We start from the raw sequence: 16533 nt of genomic DNA on the forward strand, positions 1-16533 counted from the left end.
TGACATAAATGACTGCTGGTGGATTATATTAATATTATGGAGAAATAAAAATTTCACAAAATCTTCCAGAATAATAAAAGAGAAAAAACTTTCAACTCATTTTATGAGGCTCACATCACTGTGAAATGAAAATTGAACAGATATATTTCTAGAACAATATCACACATGATAATAGATACAAAAATCTTCAACAAAATATTAGCAAATTGAATATAGCACTGTGGGGGAAAAAAAAGACAATACATCATAAATTAGTTGGATTTTCCTTGAGAATGCAAGCTTAATTCAGCATTTAGAAAACAATGATTCATCATATCAACATACCAAGTAAAAATGTAGTTATCTCAACGGAGACTGAAAAGCATTTGGAAAAATTCAGTTCTCAACAAAGTAGGAATAAAAAAGTATGATAAAGAACACTTCAGTTTGATAAAGAACATCTAACAGCTAATATAATAATGATGCTTTCCCCTAAAGATTATAAATTAAGGATATTTGCTTTCACTCTTCAACATTGTACTAAATATCTTAGCTAGAGCAAAATGCAAAATAATAATAATATAACAATAGTAATAATAATAATAATAAAAGACATATAGAATGGACTGCAAGAAATGAAATTCTTTATTCTCAGATCCAATATTGTCTTCATGGAGCATAGAAAAGAATGCAAAAAACCTACTAGAAATAATGTGTGCTTATCAAGATTATAAGATACAAATTGAATTATAAGAACAAACTAAATTGTATTTCTACTTACTAGCGATTACGAATTGCTAACTTAAATTTTTAAAAGTATCTTTTATAATAGCAAACCAAAATATGGAATAGTTAGATATAAATAAAACAAAATAAATACATGACATGTCTGATGGAAATTACAAAACATTTATTAAATAAATAAAAGAAGGCCCAAATAAATTGATATACCTCTTGTTCCTATATTGGAAAACTCCACATTGTAAAGATGACCTTTCTCTCAAGTTGAGTTATAGATATGTATAATCACAATCCTAGCATGGTTTTATAGAAAGAAATTGACAAGCTGATTCTAAAATTTTAATATAAAAATTCAGGGATGAGAATGGCCAAAGTAAATTTGAAATGAATATATTTGGAGGACTCACAATAACTCATTTCAATACATTTTTTAAAGCTATAGTAATCCAGACAGTGTGATATTTGTGAGAAGTTAAGAAGAAAAGAATAGAAAATCTAGAAATTGATCTTCATTTATATAATAGTTGATTTTTGACCATGGTGGAACAGTTATAGAATGAAGAAATAATCTTTCTAACAAATGGCGCTGGAACATTTGAGAATCCATCTAAAAAAATTAATTTTGACCCATATCTTGGCATATATAACTATTATTTCAAAATGGATCATATACTCAGATATAATACCGAAAGTATAATAATACTAGAAGCAAACATAGGGGGACATTTTTGTGACCATGGATTAGGCCAAGATTTCTTAGATATTACATAACATGATTCATAAAAAACATGATAAATTGGAGTTTATCAAGATTAAGAGCATTTGCACTATTTGTTTGTTTATTATGATTACATTAGTTAATGAAATCCAGTAAGTTTCAGGTGTACAATTTACTAGTAAGGCATATATATATATTGCATTGTATGTTTACCCATAGTTAGATTTCTTTCTGTCACCACGTATATGAGAATGTTTGTACTTTTAACGACACTAAGGTAATATAAAAACAAATCACATAATGGAAAGAAAGACGATAAAGCATCTGATAAAGGAATTACATAAAGAACACATAGAAACTCTCAAAATACCACAAACACATCACAATTAAAATGGGTAAAATATTCCAATAGACACTTCACCAAAGATTTACAGATGGCAGAGAAGCACTTGAAAATTTACTCAGTAGTATTTGTAATTAAAGAAATCTAAATTAAAATCAAAATGAAATAGCATTACATTTCATTAGAATGGCTAAAATAAAACTAAAAAATATAACAAGTTGTGACAAGACGTAGAACAACTGGAAAACTCTCATAGTTTGCTTTTGGAAATGCAAGGTGAGGCAGTCTCTTTAGAAAATAACTCTAGGAATTTGCATGCAAATTTTTTATGGCAGCTTCATTCATAATTGCCATTTTTTAAAAGGAAATCCCTTCCCTAATTTGTAAACTTAGAGAAAATGGAATTCTACTCAGCAATAAATAGAATGAACTACTGATACCCACAACATGGTTACATTTCCAAAGTGTCACAATAAGTGAAAAAAAACAGACTCGAGTGATAATTGGATTAAAAAGAACGTGGTTTTTAGACCTTTTATATATATTTTCATTAGTTTCCTGTTGTAGTTGTAAGAAATTACCACATATTAGTTGCTTAAATCATCACAAATTTATTACGTTACAGTTCTGGTGGCAAGAAGTCCAAAATGTTCTGGGCTAAAATTAAAGTGTTCATAGAGCTGCCTTTCTTTCTGAAGGCTCCAAAGGCGATTTCATTTCCTTGCCTTTTTCAGCTTCCAGAGGCCCCACACATTCTCTGTCACGGTTTTCTATCCTCAGTCTTTTTCTCTGACGGCAACCAGGGAAGGTTGTCCAATTTTAAGTATCCATGTGATTAGATTAGGCCCACCAGAATATTCCATGGTAATTTCATCTCTAGGCAATTAACCTTAACTATACCTACAAAGTCCTTTTTGCCATATAAGGTAATATACTCACTAATTCCAGGAATTAGGACATAGGCATTCTGATGGCGAGAGTGCATTATACTGCATAACAAAATGTTTTCTAACACAATAAGTGGCAAGTAAGCAAATAATAGGCAGTTGAAACTTTATGTACAGAAATTTCATTTCTCCAAGAAAAATTGAACATAGCATTTTTTTAAAGATGATTCTGCAATATTTTTTCCTCAGGTTATATTCTTTAGTGGTAAAAATTTCCAAAATACCTAGACTCTAAAAAAATTCAAAGAAATTAAAGAATCATTTCAGTTGATTTGAGTTCATGAAGAACAGAGTTTTGTTTCTGATTAAATTACCAATGTGTACAACATGCAAGTTGCTTTAGCAAGATGCAATAAATGCAATAAGAGAGACAGAAGCTACATACGTTACATAGGAGAGATTTTTAAAAAGCTATTTTTGAAATTTTGGAGACTAACAGTGTAATTTATAATATACTTGACATAATTATAAATGATTTGCATACTTTTGACTGAATATCTGAAACCTTGAAAAAAAACCTAATTAAAAAAAATTTCCCAAAAAAACAAAAAAGTATTTATTAAAAAATATTTAATGTGATAAATCATTTTCCTTGAATTAGTGTAACTTAAATTATTCTAATAACCCTGTTCTAAATTTTTTAATGCTGGCTTATAAGGAAACAATGATTAATTTACCTGTATACCGTTTATGCTAAGGCAAACTCAACATATTCCGTTCACAAAAGTTATCTGGGATGTGATAGGGCATTGCTCTTATAGCATATGATTTTAAGAATTACTGTAATGAACTTAAATGCTGTCATGCCAATTTTTATTCTCAGTACCCTGATAAAAATGTCACACTTACTTTGCTGTCTTCTTTTTTTTGCAGTTGATTTGAGAACATATGTGATGATGATGAAAGACTGTAATGTGATATTAAATAATGTGGAAGCAGCATCTGCTTATCCATGAATATTATTGAATTTAGTAAGTGGTAAAACTTCTTTTTATAAAATATTGATAGTTTTGCAAATGATTCTGGCCGTAAAAACAAATACAGTTATGTGCAAATCTAAAACCAGCAGTGAATTTTAAGTATTAAAAATAGCAGTCATTATCTGAGTTTCTTTTTCTGAATCTGTTCTTGTTCACATGCATGTGTGTGTGTGTGTGTGTGTGTGTGTTTTAATGGAGAAAAGAAAAAGTGGTCTATAAAAGAACTGGAAAGAAGACTAAATGTCTGATTGCTTTAGGGTATTAGAATGAAGCAGAAGCTGAGGGTATGCTAATATAGCACGTGGAGAAGAATTGACAAAAGGAATCAGTCAGTGATATTAAAGTTAAACATATCTCCTGTCAAATTCACAAATACTTATATGGTATAAGACACAGACATTGAGAATCAGAGCTAGAGGGTATATATAGACAATAAAAGACAACCCAAAGAGAGATATGGATTTTTGAATATATATTTTCCAGATTTATAGACAACACTTTGGAAATACTATGTACGATGGGATGATAAAGGGAGATCCCTTCAGTGTGTTACCCCATTATTTCCCAGAGCATCATTTTGTAGTTTTTAAAGAAGTAAGATCATCTTTCCAAGTTAAATCACTGATTACATGCTGAAGAAATATTTCCCAAGGAAGCTGATACAAGTCTCATTTGATGAGATAACATGATTTGTCATAAGTCATGGGCTCTTTAAGGAATTGATTAGTTTACTGTTTCTATAAATATATCCTTGCTGGAAGGTGTTCTTTGAGCCATAGGTTATGTTGACTGCCCCAATGCAATTGCAAAACTACCTACAAAGAAAGGATAATTATTTATTCTATTGAACAGAAAGGATTATCTTAACTATTTCCATTTTCTATTGACCTGACAAGAATATAGTTTGACATTTTAATTACTTGAGGTTTATTTAATCAAACAAACCAATATTTTAAGCAACATTTTAAATTTATTCTTACAATCAATATCTATAAGAAAATGTTCCTCAGTTAAAGATCGATACTATTATACTTTCTTGGTATTATCTCCTATAAGTTATAAACTCAAAGTTGAATTTAGATTACTTTTATTTAGTTTCTATTTGCACAAATATGAACATAGCTTTTAAATATATATGACATTAAGATATTAACATGATTTATAAAATATGGCACATTCATCAAATTTAGGATGTTTGAATATGTGTTAGATTGGATTTTCATTACACTTTCATTTATATGAATCAAATTTAACAGTGTTTTTTTTGCAAAATACATAGAAAGATGTAAAGACAGAAGGAGGGAAGACTTAAAATAGTTGTGTCAGTTCATTTTAATGAGCTTATGCCTGTAGCAATAGATAGATTAATCAAGCTTAAAATAGTCAGCATAGGAGATTAAAACTTGATTGACTTGATTAAAGTTTTCTAAAATATTGGCTAAAGAGAGAAATGCATTGTTCAGATTACCAAGCATATGTAAAGTGATAGCATTCTTGACATTTTTGAACAAAAATATTAATTGAAAAACAATGAAAAAATAAAAAATTGAAAAGTTGATAAAATATGTCTATAGATTTGAATACAAAAATTACCCAAAACCAAATTCAGTGCTCCACTGTTATGTCCTACTCAATCTCCTACTCATCACGTAAGCTTTCCAATTTAAACAGCTAGCCACCAAGGTGTTGCCTGGTGCCCTGGCTTATGGTGCCATATAAAGGACTCACACTAGTTTGCTGCTGCTGTCAAGATGGAAGAGAAGCATAATTTAAATCCCTGCCACCATAAATAAGTTATTTGTTAGCTCAATGAAAATGAAACAGACTTCCTGTGAAAGAGGATAACTGCTTTTTTAAGCAGACAATATTATCAACTGGATTAGTTTTCAGTTGTATGTAAATGGAAAAAAAAGAATACTTTAACAGACTGCCATGAACATATCACCCACATCCCTAAATTACCAACATTTTGACAATCTTATTTCATCTAATCCTCTGAACAGAAATATATTTTGTTTTATATTTATATATATTTGTTTTGGTTAAAGATTTTTGAAGCAAAACAAAGCATCATGTTAGTTTAACATTTAAAAATCAACCAACATAATTCAACAGGATGATCTCAATGAGTGCAGACAGAAGTACTTGAAAAATTTAATGCCCTATTGAATTAAGATCCAGACAAAGAAGTAACCACAGAGCCCCAAACAACAAAAACCAAGTGGAATAATAACATAGGATTGAGAAGCAATAGAGTAGAGGAAAAAGAGAAAGAAAAACATATAATTAATTGCTGAAAAACTATGATAAGCTAACTACTGAAAGGACTAATCAAAAAAAAAATTTGAGAGGAAAATAATACAAACAGAAAACAGAAAAGTGAAGAAATCATTAAAGCATTAAAATTATTTTTAAAATACTGTGCTATTTTATTTTTATTATTTATTTAGGTGAGGTAACTCTTGGTTGACCTCACAGATTACAAGGATCTTGTCAGCTTACAATTCCTTATTTGTTTATTTATTTTTTAAATTTTTGACATGTACAGCACCTGGTCTTCTACAGTGGTCTCCCATCCAAGTACTAACCAGGCCTGACCCTGCTTAGCTTTCAAGATTGGACGGGATTGGGCTTGTTCAGGGTAGCATGGCCATAGACAACTGTACTCTTTTAAAAATCTAAATAATTTTGATAAAGTGAAAAACTATAATATTACAATATTGTTCTAGGATGAAATATAAATCAAATCAAATAAAAAACATTAAAATTATTGAAATGGTAATTATTTAAACTGCCTATAAAAAGCCCAAGTGCGGGTAGTTTTGCAGTCAAATTATACCAAATATTTAAAGACAAATAACTCTATTCCATACTTTCTGGAAATAAAAACAGAAAGATAACTGCTCAACAGATTGCATGAAGTAAGTATAAAAAAATCTGAAAAGTGGAATGCAAGAGAATGAAACTATAATTAATTTTAAATATGAACATAAATGCAGAAATACTAAATAAAATATGTGAAGCAAGTTCACCTGCATATCAAAAATGACAGTATATCACATGAAATAGTGTTTATCACAGACATGTAAAGATAGTTTAACATGAGAAGAAATCTCTCAATTCTGTTCACCTCAGTGTTGGTCATAATGAAATTTAATGTCTGAATATCTGCAAACTCCAACTCCAGCACTCATTTGAAGCAAAAGCTCTAAAAGCTGCTGTAAATCATAGAACATCTTCATGAATAGGATAGAAAAGGTTTATTAAACAGGACACAAAATGATAATAAGAAAAGGAAAAAATAATATGTTCAAGTACCTTAAGACTAAGAACTAAATCACAAGTCTTTCATAAGAGTGAAAAGGTCACAAACAAGAGAAGTTAAATGCAGATATGATTCCAAAAAAGAGTTATGTATAAAAAAAAAAAAATCCTACAGATCAATGAGAAAAAAGCAGACAACAAACCAGAAAATGGTCAAAAGATCTATATAGATATAGCTGAAAAATGTATGAAAGTGAATTCAACTGTTTAGGAAATGCAAAGTAAAAGCTGCAATCTGAAATTACTACTATATTGTCAAAAGACTTAAAATGAAAGACACAAAACTACTAGAACTATGAAATAATTAACTAACGACAAATATAAGACGAATGCAGAAAACAGTATCCATTATTAGTAAAAAAATATTAGAAAATATAATAAGTATGATATCCTTAATAGTAACATAGCTATATAGAGATTACATATCAAATAATACAGAAGACCATTATTGAAAAGCAATGTAAAATCTATTAAAATAATTAAAAGAAGACCTGGATGGAGCGATATCTCTTTAGTGACAATACATTCTAATTTATAAAAATTTTAGCAAAAGTTGTCATAATGATTCTGAGCATATATAGTCCATGCATAGCTAAGGCAGTTTTACAATATAATAACAAAGAATAACATATTACTTAGCTATATTATTTAAAACATTAGATTATCAGCAGTCCTGGGATTTGTTAAAATAGTTATACACACAGACTAATTATACACATGATTCCCAGTATATGGTTTCCAGAGCAGCAGCAACAGCATCTCCTGGGAACTTGATACATAAGCAAAGGCAAGACTTACGTCTCAGTCCAGATCTGGTGAATCAGAAACTGGTGTTGCATTCCAGCAATCTCTATTCAACAAGCTTTGGTGTCTTTGTAATGTGTAAACTTGACTAGGTTGAAGTAATTTCTCAGAATTCTTTTTCCTGTCTGTTTGTGATTAGAGAGGGCCATAACAGAGATTCTTGTATGAGATGTAGAGGGTGGAATTGAAGTAGCAGCTGTTTTACAGTTTACATATCTTGTCACTGATGTGCTAGTTTACCTCATTGCGAGCCTCAAGAATGAACTAGGCTTGCTTCGCTGGATCATAATTTCACTTCAAATCCTATGCAAGCTATGTGTATATGTTTGGTATCATCATAGAGAAAAGCAACAAGAACTGACATGGGTTTCAACCTCTCCTTGAGATGTCCAGTTTGTGCTTGGGCTATCCAGTTTGTTCTTATTCTCTCCTACTTTACATACAGCTTTATTTCTGATCATCTGCTATGTACACTTCAAGATTCAACATCAGAAACAGAGAAAATAGTCTTACAAGCTGCTTCACCAGTTTCCACAATTTGTAAAGTCATGTTCCTGTGCTAGATATTTGAATTATATTCTAAAGTAAGCTGTTCTGATTGGAATATTGTGTCTCTTTGAATAGATAACTGTGGTTGTGGTGGCTGCTGTTGTAATTATGTATATTCTGAAAGATTTGGTACAAAAATGATTTTTAAAATATTGTAAGTCACTTATAGCAATTCATTTTTAAATATAAAAAAATTAGAATTATGAATTCTTTGCATTCTCAAATACCAGTTAGAAAAAAAAAAGCCGTTATTTTAAGTTGAATCTGAATTTTGTTCATCTACGTTTGAAAATTTGCACCTTCTGTGGCCTATTCAGCTTAATTATTACTTACAATTATTCATGATTTTGAAATATTTTTCAAGTTTACCTGAAGACTTTCTTTTTATTCCACTTACTAAAGAGTACATGTTTTATTGTATTCTGTTCAGAATAATGCTCAGTTCTTTCCAAAATACATGGGAATTTTATTGAGGATTCATTATCCTGCAATACTAGCATTAAATTATATTTTTCTTTAAAAATATCATAATTTTAAATATAATTTTATGATAGGTTGTTAAATCTATATAACAACTACTCTTTGCCCTTTCTAGTATAATCTTTTATTTTTTATTATCTCATTATCATTGTTTGTTAAAGTTTCAGTTATTTCATTTTGAAGCATTGCTTTGATGAGAGGAAAATACATTTTTTGAATTAAATATAAAGAACTAAAGAGAAAAAAATTATATATATATATATATACACATATACATATAACATATACATATGTGTGTCTCTCTGTGTATGTATATGTGTGTAAAAATGCATCAACACAAAAGTAAATATGATTGTCGTTTCATGTGGCTATGACCCCAGCCATATGATCTGTGTCTCGGGCCACTTCTCCACTATGCTTTAAGCTATAGGAGACAGAATAAAGGGTGAGAGTTCATTCAGTCCATTGTAAGCTCACAATTACAAGAAAAGAAAATCAAAATATTAAGGTGAATCGAGAGTTGTTGTTGATTTTTCTCTTCTTTCCTGTGGTCATTCTCGGTCATAAATTTGGTAAGCCTCTCATCAGAGTGTTGCTCTTGCCTCTTTACCTAATATGTGGAAGCCTATGTGTTGCGAAGCAGTGATTATTTTAAGCTCCTCCTTGTTTATGAATCATAGTACTGATGCAGGACAAGGCAAATTCCCCCGAGTGGAGAGTGATGGGGAGATCAAGCACTGCATTGAGAGAAGTAGAGGATCCTTTGGCGGAAAGGGTAGAAAGAATTCAACATACACGCCAAAGGTAGAGTCAAAAGGAAAGTTTATTAGAAAAGGGATAACATTCCACAGACTGAGTGTGGTCTCCTCTCAGAGATAGTGAGAGGAACCCAGATTGTTAGGGGAATTCAGTTTATCTGTCCTTCTTTAATTCTTTCTTTTGATAATGAACCTGCAGTGAAGAAGGGGAAGGGGAAGAGTGTGTAGCCTTAAAGGTCTGCTGGCAGTTCCCAACCCTTAATCCATAGGTTCCCTATGGTTTTAGCCATAGGGAATAAATGATTTTATTTGTGTAAGCAGCCACTTAAAAACTCTATTATTCCTGTTTCCTCTTCCACTGGTATAGGGGATTGGGTTGTTAGCAATCCCAGCAGAAATCTTTCTTAGTTCTGACAGTGTCCTGGCCTGGCTGCAGGGCTGATGGAATATTGCAGTCTCTGAATGTAGCTTGATTAACATTTTAATTCTCTTGCCTCCTCCTTACATTAATAGGATCTTAACTATTGCCCCCTGTCCATCCAGCAGTGAAGTGAAGAAAATGGATGTTATCTACCAGTGACATCATTAAGATTTATATAGCTAAGTAGTTCTCTAGTTAAGATAGTCACAGCAGAGCTGCCAGTTGAAATCAAATTGAAATAACACAGTGTACCCCTCCTGTTTTCCAAACGCTGGCTAGGCCTGGCAATGGAATTAAATTGTATTAAGGGAATCTGTGTCCTGCAAACTGGGACCAGAACTCAGACGATCTGAATTCAGCTCTGCTTACCAGTTGACCATTGTTTTATTTCTTTTACTTTGACCTAGATGAAAAGCAACTATGACCACAAAAGAATCAAAAAAGAAAATTCACTTTTGAGTGACAAAAGGACAAAGGCTTTTTAATAAATATTTGTTTAAATTTATTCATCTTAAATTCACTCACTCACAACTACTAAAATGTTTGTTTCTATGTAATTATAACTGTTGTCACTTTATATTGGCAAGAAGGAAGAGAGGGCTACATCTTCTTTTTATTTGGAGGAGGACACACATACCGTTCTAAGTTCTATTCTATTCATATATTTCCCTTTACAATGGAGAAAACAACCTCATTCTATAGGATATCAAATAAAGTGTTAGGTGGCTAGTCAGACATGAGCAACAAGGGGAACAAAGGAGTAGAGGCCAAGCCTAGGGACGACCCAAAGAGCACCCCAATGATAGTAGAATTCTGAGTACGCACATGCACACTAGACAAAGAGTTATATAGCAGCCAAGTGTCCATCAAAATGACCTCACTTTCCAATCACTTAGAAATGCCTTTGGAACCACCCATCATGGCCTAGATATAATGCAGACATTCCTATTTCTAAGTCCTGTTTGCCGTCTTGTTGTGGTTGTTATTACAACTCTCTGTTACAGCTCTTCACTGGGACCATGTGCCTCCTCAGGGCATTCTTTGTCTTTCTAAAATATATTTTTAATAAATCTTTTCTAAATCTCACTGACTTGTGTCAATGAAGAAGAATTGAGGAAAAATAACTACACTCTGCACCATCCTTATCCCTCTCCACTCCCGGCCATTGGGTTGACACCCAACTATGATCGGCCCCAACAGTAACAACTATGCTTTCATCATGATAATTGTTCTGAAAACATCCTGTCTTCTTTAAAAAAAAAAATTAAAATATAGTTGGCATGCAATTTTGCATATAAAATACAATGATTCAACATTTATATGCTTTATGTTATGATCACCACACTGATAGTCTTCTTATTATTTAACTTAATAGATAATTTTTCAGTTGTCATTATAATAGATGATCAACAGTATTTCACACAGTTGAATACTCATTTTTTTCTTGGAAGACCGTCTTCATTTGGGTTCTGAGATATCACTCTTCATTAACTATCTTACTGATCATCCAGTCTAGTCTCTGTTGGTTTCTTATTTTTCAAACCTTTAAATATTTGTGATTTTTTAGGGTTCAGTCCTCTGACCTTTTTACATTTTTATCTGCCCTAACATTTTAAGTCATCTCATTTCTCTAGTATTTTCAGACAAGAACTCTTCATGAAACTATTGACATATATCATATACCTAATAAACATATATCTACATGGCTATCTCAACAGGCTTCTCAGAATTCACATTTATTGCTGGATTGATTTCCACCCAGAATCCTTCCCCACTTAACCTTTCTATTTCTGGAAATGACGAAAATATTTTACAGTTGCTTGGTTAAAAAATCTTGGTGTCATCCTTGACACCTCTCTTCTTATGACACTCAATATTCAGTCAGCTTTACCTACAAAATATATCTCGATTCAAACTACTTTATACCATCATCTTTACTACAATAATGGTCAAAACTACCATCATCTCTCACCAAGATTATTGCAATAGCTTAATGATTTGTCTTTCTGTTTTCGGTTTTGTTCTTTTTGTCCATTTTGACAGAATTCGTCCGTTCTGACACAAGAACCTTAGGGGAGCTTGATCACTTCTCTTTTCAAATCCTCCAAAGACTCCCCATATCATTAAAGGAAAGTCCTTAAAATGATTCATAAGGCTCTGTAAGTGCTAGACACACTCCCATCACTGTCTCACTTTCTTTACCTCTTTAGTTCCAGTGACACTAATATCTTTGTTATTCTTTAAGCTCACCAAGCAGGCACCTGCCTTTGACTTTGCACTTAGTATTCCTTTTGTCTAGAATGCAAATTATTCAAATATCTTTATAGTTTTCCCCTTTAATTCATCAGGTTTCTGCTTAAATATCAGATTATCAGAACAATTATCTTCATTACTTAGCATTACTTCCTTCATAGAATTTATTACTTCATGCCGAGTTAAATAATCATTTGTATGATTATTGATTATTCTTTCCTACTAGAATGTGAGCTCAATGAAAGCAAGGGCTTCATTTGTATATTTCATTACTTCATGCCGTCCATCTCAGATATGTGCTAAACATTGTATTTGTATAATAAGTATTTTCGAAAAACAGAATTAAATCTAACTGCAGGAAATATGCCTCCTGGATTTCTGTACAATGACATATTATCTTCTTTTTATACCAGAAAGAATTATCAATTGTCTTTATGCTCATGTTTTTATTCCACACTCATTTTATTAAAATATATATTGATGTGTAGTTTTTTTGTTTGTTTGTTTTGTTTTTCTTTCTTTCAATGTCTCAATCCAATTTTAGGAAAATGCTGGCCTGGCCTATAGAATGAGTTAGGAGGTATACTCTGTGCTTCTACCTTCTAACAGAGATTGTAGAGAATTGGTATAATTTCTCCTTTAAATGTTTGGTAGAATTCACCAGTGAACCTATCTGGGTCTGGTGCTTTTTATTTTGAAAGGCTATTAATTATTGATTCAGTTTTCTTAATAGATGTAGGCTTATATAAATTGTTTATTTCCTTTGTGTGAGTTTTGGCAGATATATCTTTCAATGAATTGGAGCATTTAGTCAAATTATCAAATTTTGAGAGATAGGGTGATTCATAGTATTTCTTTCTTATACTTTAATGTCCATGAGATCTGTAATGATCCCCCTCTTTCATTTTAATATTAGTAATTTGTACCCTTTCTCTCTTTTTTTTTTTTTTAGCTGCTCTAGACACTTATTGGTTTTATTAACCTTTTCAAAGAACCAGATTTTGGTTTCATTGCTATTCTCTATTGATTTCCTGCTTTCAAATTTTATTATTGAAAATAATATTTATTATTTTTTTGCTTAGTTTGGAATTAATTTGCTTTTCTTTTTCTGGCTTCCTAAAGTAGAAGCTTAGGTGATTGATTTTAGATGCTTTTAATATATACATCAAAAGGCTATAAATTTTCTTCTAAGCACTGATTTTGTATCTCACAAATTTTGGTAATATGTTTTCATTTTTATTTAGTTCAATTTTTTTTTTAATTTCTCTTGAGATATCTTCTTTAACCCATAGATATTGCAAAGGTGTTTTTTTAATCTCCATGTATTTGGAAATTTCCTAGTTGTCTTTCTGTTATTGATTTCTAGTTTAATTTCATTGTAGGCTGAGAACAGACACTGTGTGATTCCTGTTCTTTTAAATTTGTTAAGGTGTATTTTATGGGCCAGAATGTGGTCTGTCTTGGTAAATGTTCCATTTAATTTTAGAAAAATATGTATTGTGTTGTTGATAGCTGAAGTAGTTTATAGATGTTGGTTATATACAGTTATGGTGTTGATGAGTTCAATTACATACTTATTGATTTTCTGATGACCAGATCTTTCCATTTCTGATAGGATTTTGAAGTCTTCGACTATAATAATAGATTCATCTATTTCTCTTTGTAGTTTTTTCAGTTTTTGAATAATATATTTTGACATTCTGTGTTTAGGTGCATACACATTAAGGATTATTATGTCTTCTTGGAGATTTGCTCCATTTATCATTATATAATACCACTCTCTCTTTTTCTGTAATAACTTTCCTTGTTCTGAAATCTCTTCTGTCTAAAATTAACATAGCTACTGTTGCCTTCTTTTGATTAATTTTTAGATGGTGAAATCTTTTTTTATCCATTACTTTTTATTTATGTGCCTTTTATTTTTGTTTGTTTAAAGTGGGTTTCTTGTATACAGCACATTGTTAGACTTTATTCTTTTATCCACTCTAATAATTTGTCTTTGAATTGATTTATTTAGACCATTGATATTTAAAGTAGTTATTAATATAATTGAATCAATATCTACCATATTTGCTAATTCATTCCATACTTGTTCATTCATTTGCTTTGTTCTTAATTCTATTTTGCCTTACACTCTTTTTCTGCCTTTTGGATTTAATAAAACATTCTATATGATCTTATTTCTGGAAATGACGAAAATATTTTACAGTTGCTTGGTTAAAAAATCTTGGTGTCATCCTTGACACCTCTCTTCTTATGACACTCAATATTCAGTCAGCTTTACCTACAAAATATATCTCGATTCAAACTACTTTATACCATCATCTTTACTACAATAATGGTCAAAACTACCATCATCTCTCACCAAGATTATTGCAATAGCTTAATGATTTGTCTTTCTGTTTTCGGTTTTGTTCTTTTTGTCCATTTTGACAGAATTCGTCCGTTCTGACACAAGAACCTTAGGGGAGCTTGATCACTTCTCTTTTCAAATCCTCCAAAGACTCCCCATATCATTAAAGGAAAGTCCTTAAAATGATTCATAAGGCTCTGTAAGTGCTAGACACACTCCCATCACTGTCTCACTTTCTTTACCTCTTTAGTTCCAGTGACACTAATATCTTTGTTATTCTTTAAGCTCACCAAGCAGGCACCTGCCTTTGACTTTGCACTTAGTATTCCTTTTGTCTAGAATGCAAATTATTCAAATATCTTTATAGTTTTCCCCTTTAATTCATCAGGTTTCTGCTTAAATATCAGATTATCAGAACAATTATCTTCATTACTTAGCATTACTTCCTTCATAGAATTTATTACTTCATGCCGAGTTAAATAATCATTTGTATGATTATTGATTATTCTTTCCTACTAGAATGTGAGCTCAATGAAAGCAAGGGCTTCATTTGTATATTTCATTACTTCATGCCGTCCATCTCAGATATGTGCTAAACATTGTATTTGTATAATAAGTATTTTCGAAAAACAGAATTAAATCTAACTGCAGGAAATATGCCTCCTGGATTTCTGTACAATGACATATTATCTTCTTTTTATACCAGAAAGAATTATCAATTGTCTTTATGCTCATGTTTTTATTCCACACTCATTTTATTAAAATATATATTGATGTGTAGTTTTTTTGTTTGTTTGTTTTGTTTTTCTTTCTTTCAATGTCTCAATCCAATTTTAGGAAAATGCTGGCCTGGCCTATAGAATGAGTTAGGAGGTATACTCTGTGCTTCTACCTTCTAACAGAGATTGTAGAGAATTGGTATAATTTCTCCTTTAAATGTTTGGTAGAATTCACCAGTGAACCTATCTGGGTCTGGTGCTTTTTATTTTGAAAGGCTATTAATTATTGATTCAGTTTTCTTAATAGATGTAGGCTTATATAAATTGTTTATTTCCTTTGTGTGAGTTTTGGCAGATATATCTTTCAATGAATTGGAGCATTTAGTCAAATTATCAAATTTTGAGAGATAGGGTGATTCATAGTATTTCTTTCTTATACTTTAATGTCCATGAGATCTGTAATGATCCCCCTCTTTCATTTTAATATTAGTAATTTGTACCCTTTCTCTCTTTTTTTTTTTTTTAGCTGCTCTAGACACTTATTGGTTTTATTAACCTTTTCAAAGAACCAGATTTTGGTTTCATTGCTATTCTCTATTGATTTCCTGCTTTCAAATTTTATTATTGAAAATAATATTTATTATTTTTTTGCTTAGTTTGGAATTAATTTGCTTTTCTTTTTCTGGCTTCCTAAAGTAGAAGCTTAGGTGATTGATTTTAGATGCTTTTAATATATACATCAAAAGGCTATAAATTTTCTTCTAAGCACTGATTTTGTATCTCACAAATTTTGGTAATATGTTTTCATTTTTATTTAGTTCAATTTTTTTTTTTAATTTCTCTTGAGATATCTTCTTTAACCCATAGATATTGCAAAGGTGTTTTTTTAATCTCCATGTATTTGGAAATTTCCTAGTTGTCTTTCTGTTATTGATTTCTAGTTTAATTTCATTGTAGGCTGAGAACAGACACTGTGTGATTCCTGTTCTTTTAAATTTGTTAAGGTGTATTTTATGGGCCAGAATGTGGTCTGTCTTGGTAAATGTTCCATTTAATTTTAGAAAAATATGTATTGTGTTGTTGATAGCTGAAGTAGTTTATAGATGTTGGTTATATACAGTTATGGTGTTGATGAGTTCAATTACATACTTATTGATTTTCTGA

General features: G+C 30.9%; 1 pseudogene; it reads right to left on the minus strand.

Moving 5' to 3' along the window:
- Positions 1 to 6247: 6247 nt before the first annotated feature.
- On the minus strand, positions 6248 to 6366 carry LOC111736637 (annotated as a pseudogene).
- Positions 6367 to 16533: the final 10167 nt, after the last annotated feature.

Source organism: Pteropus vampyrus, unplaced genomic scaffold (assembly GCF_000151845.1).
Source record: "Pteropus vampyrus isolate Shadow unplaced genomic scaffold, Pvam_2.0 Scaffold1, whole genome shotgun sequence".
In the NCBI taxonomy this organism is placed as follows: domain Eukaryota; kingdom Metazoa; phylum Chordata; class Mammalia; order Chiroptera; family Pteropodidae; genus Pteropus; species Pteropus vampyrus.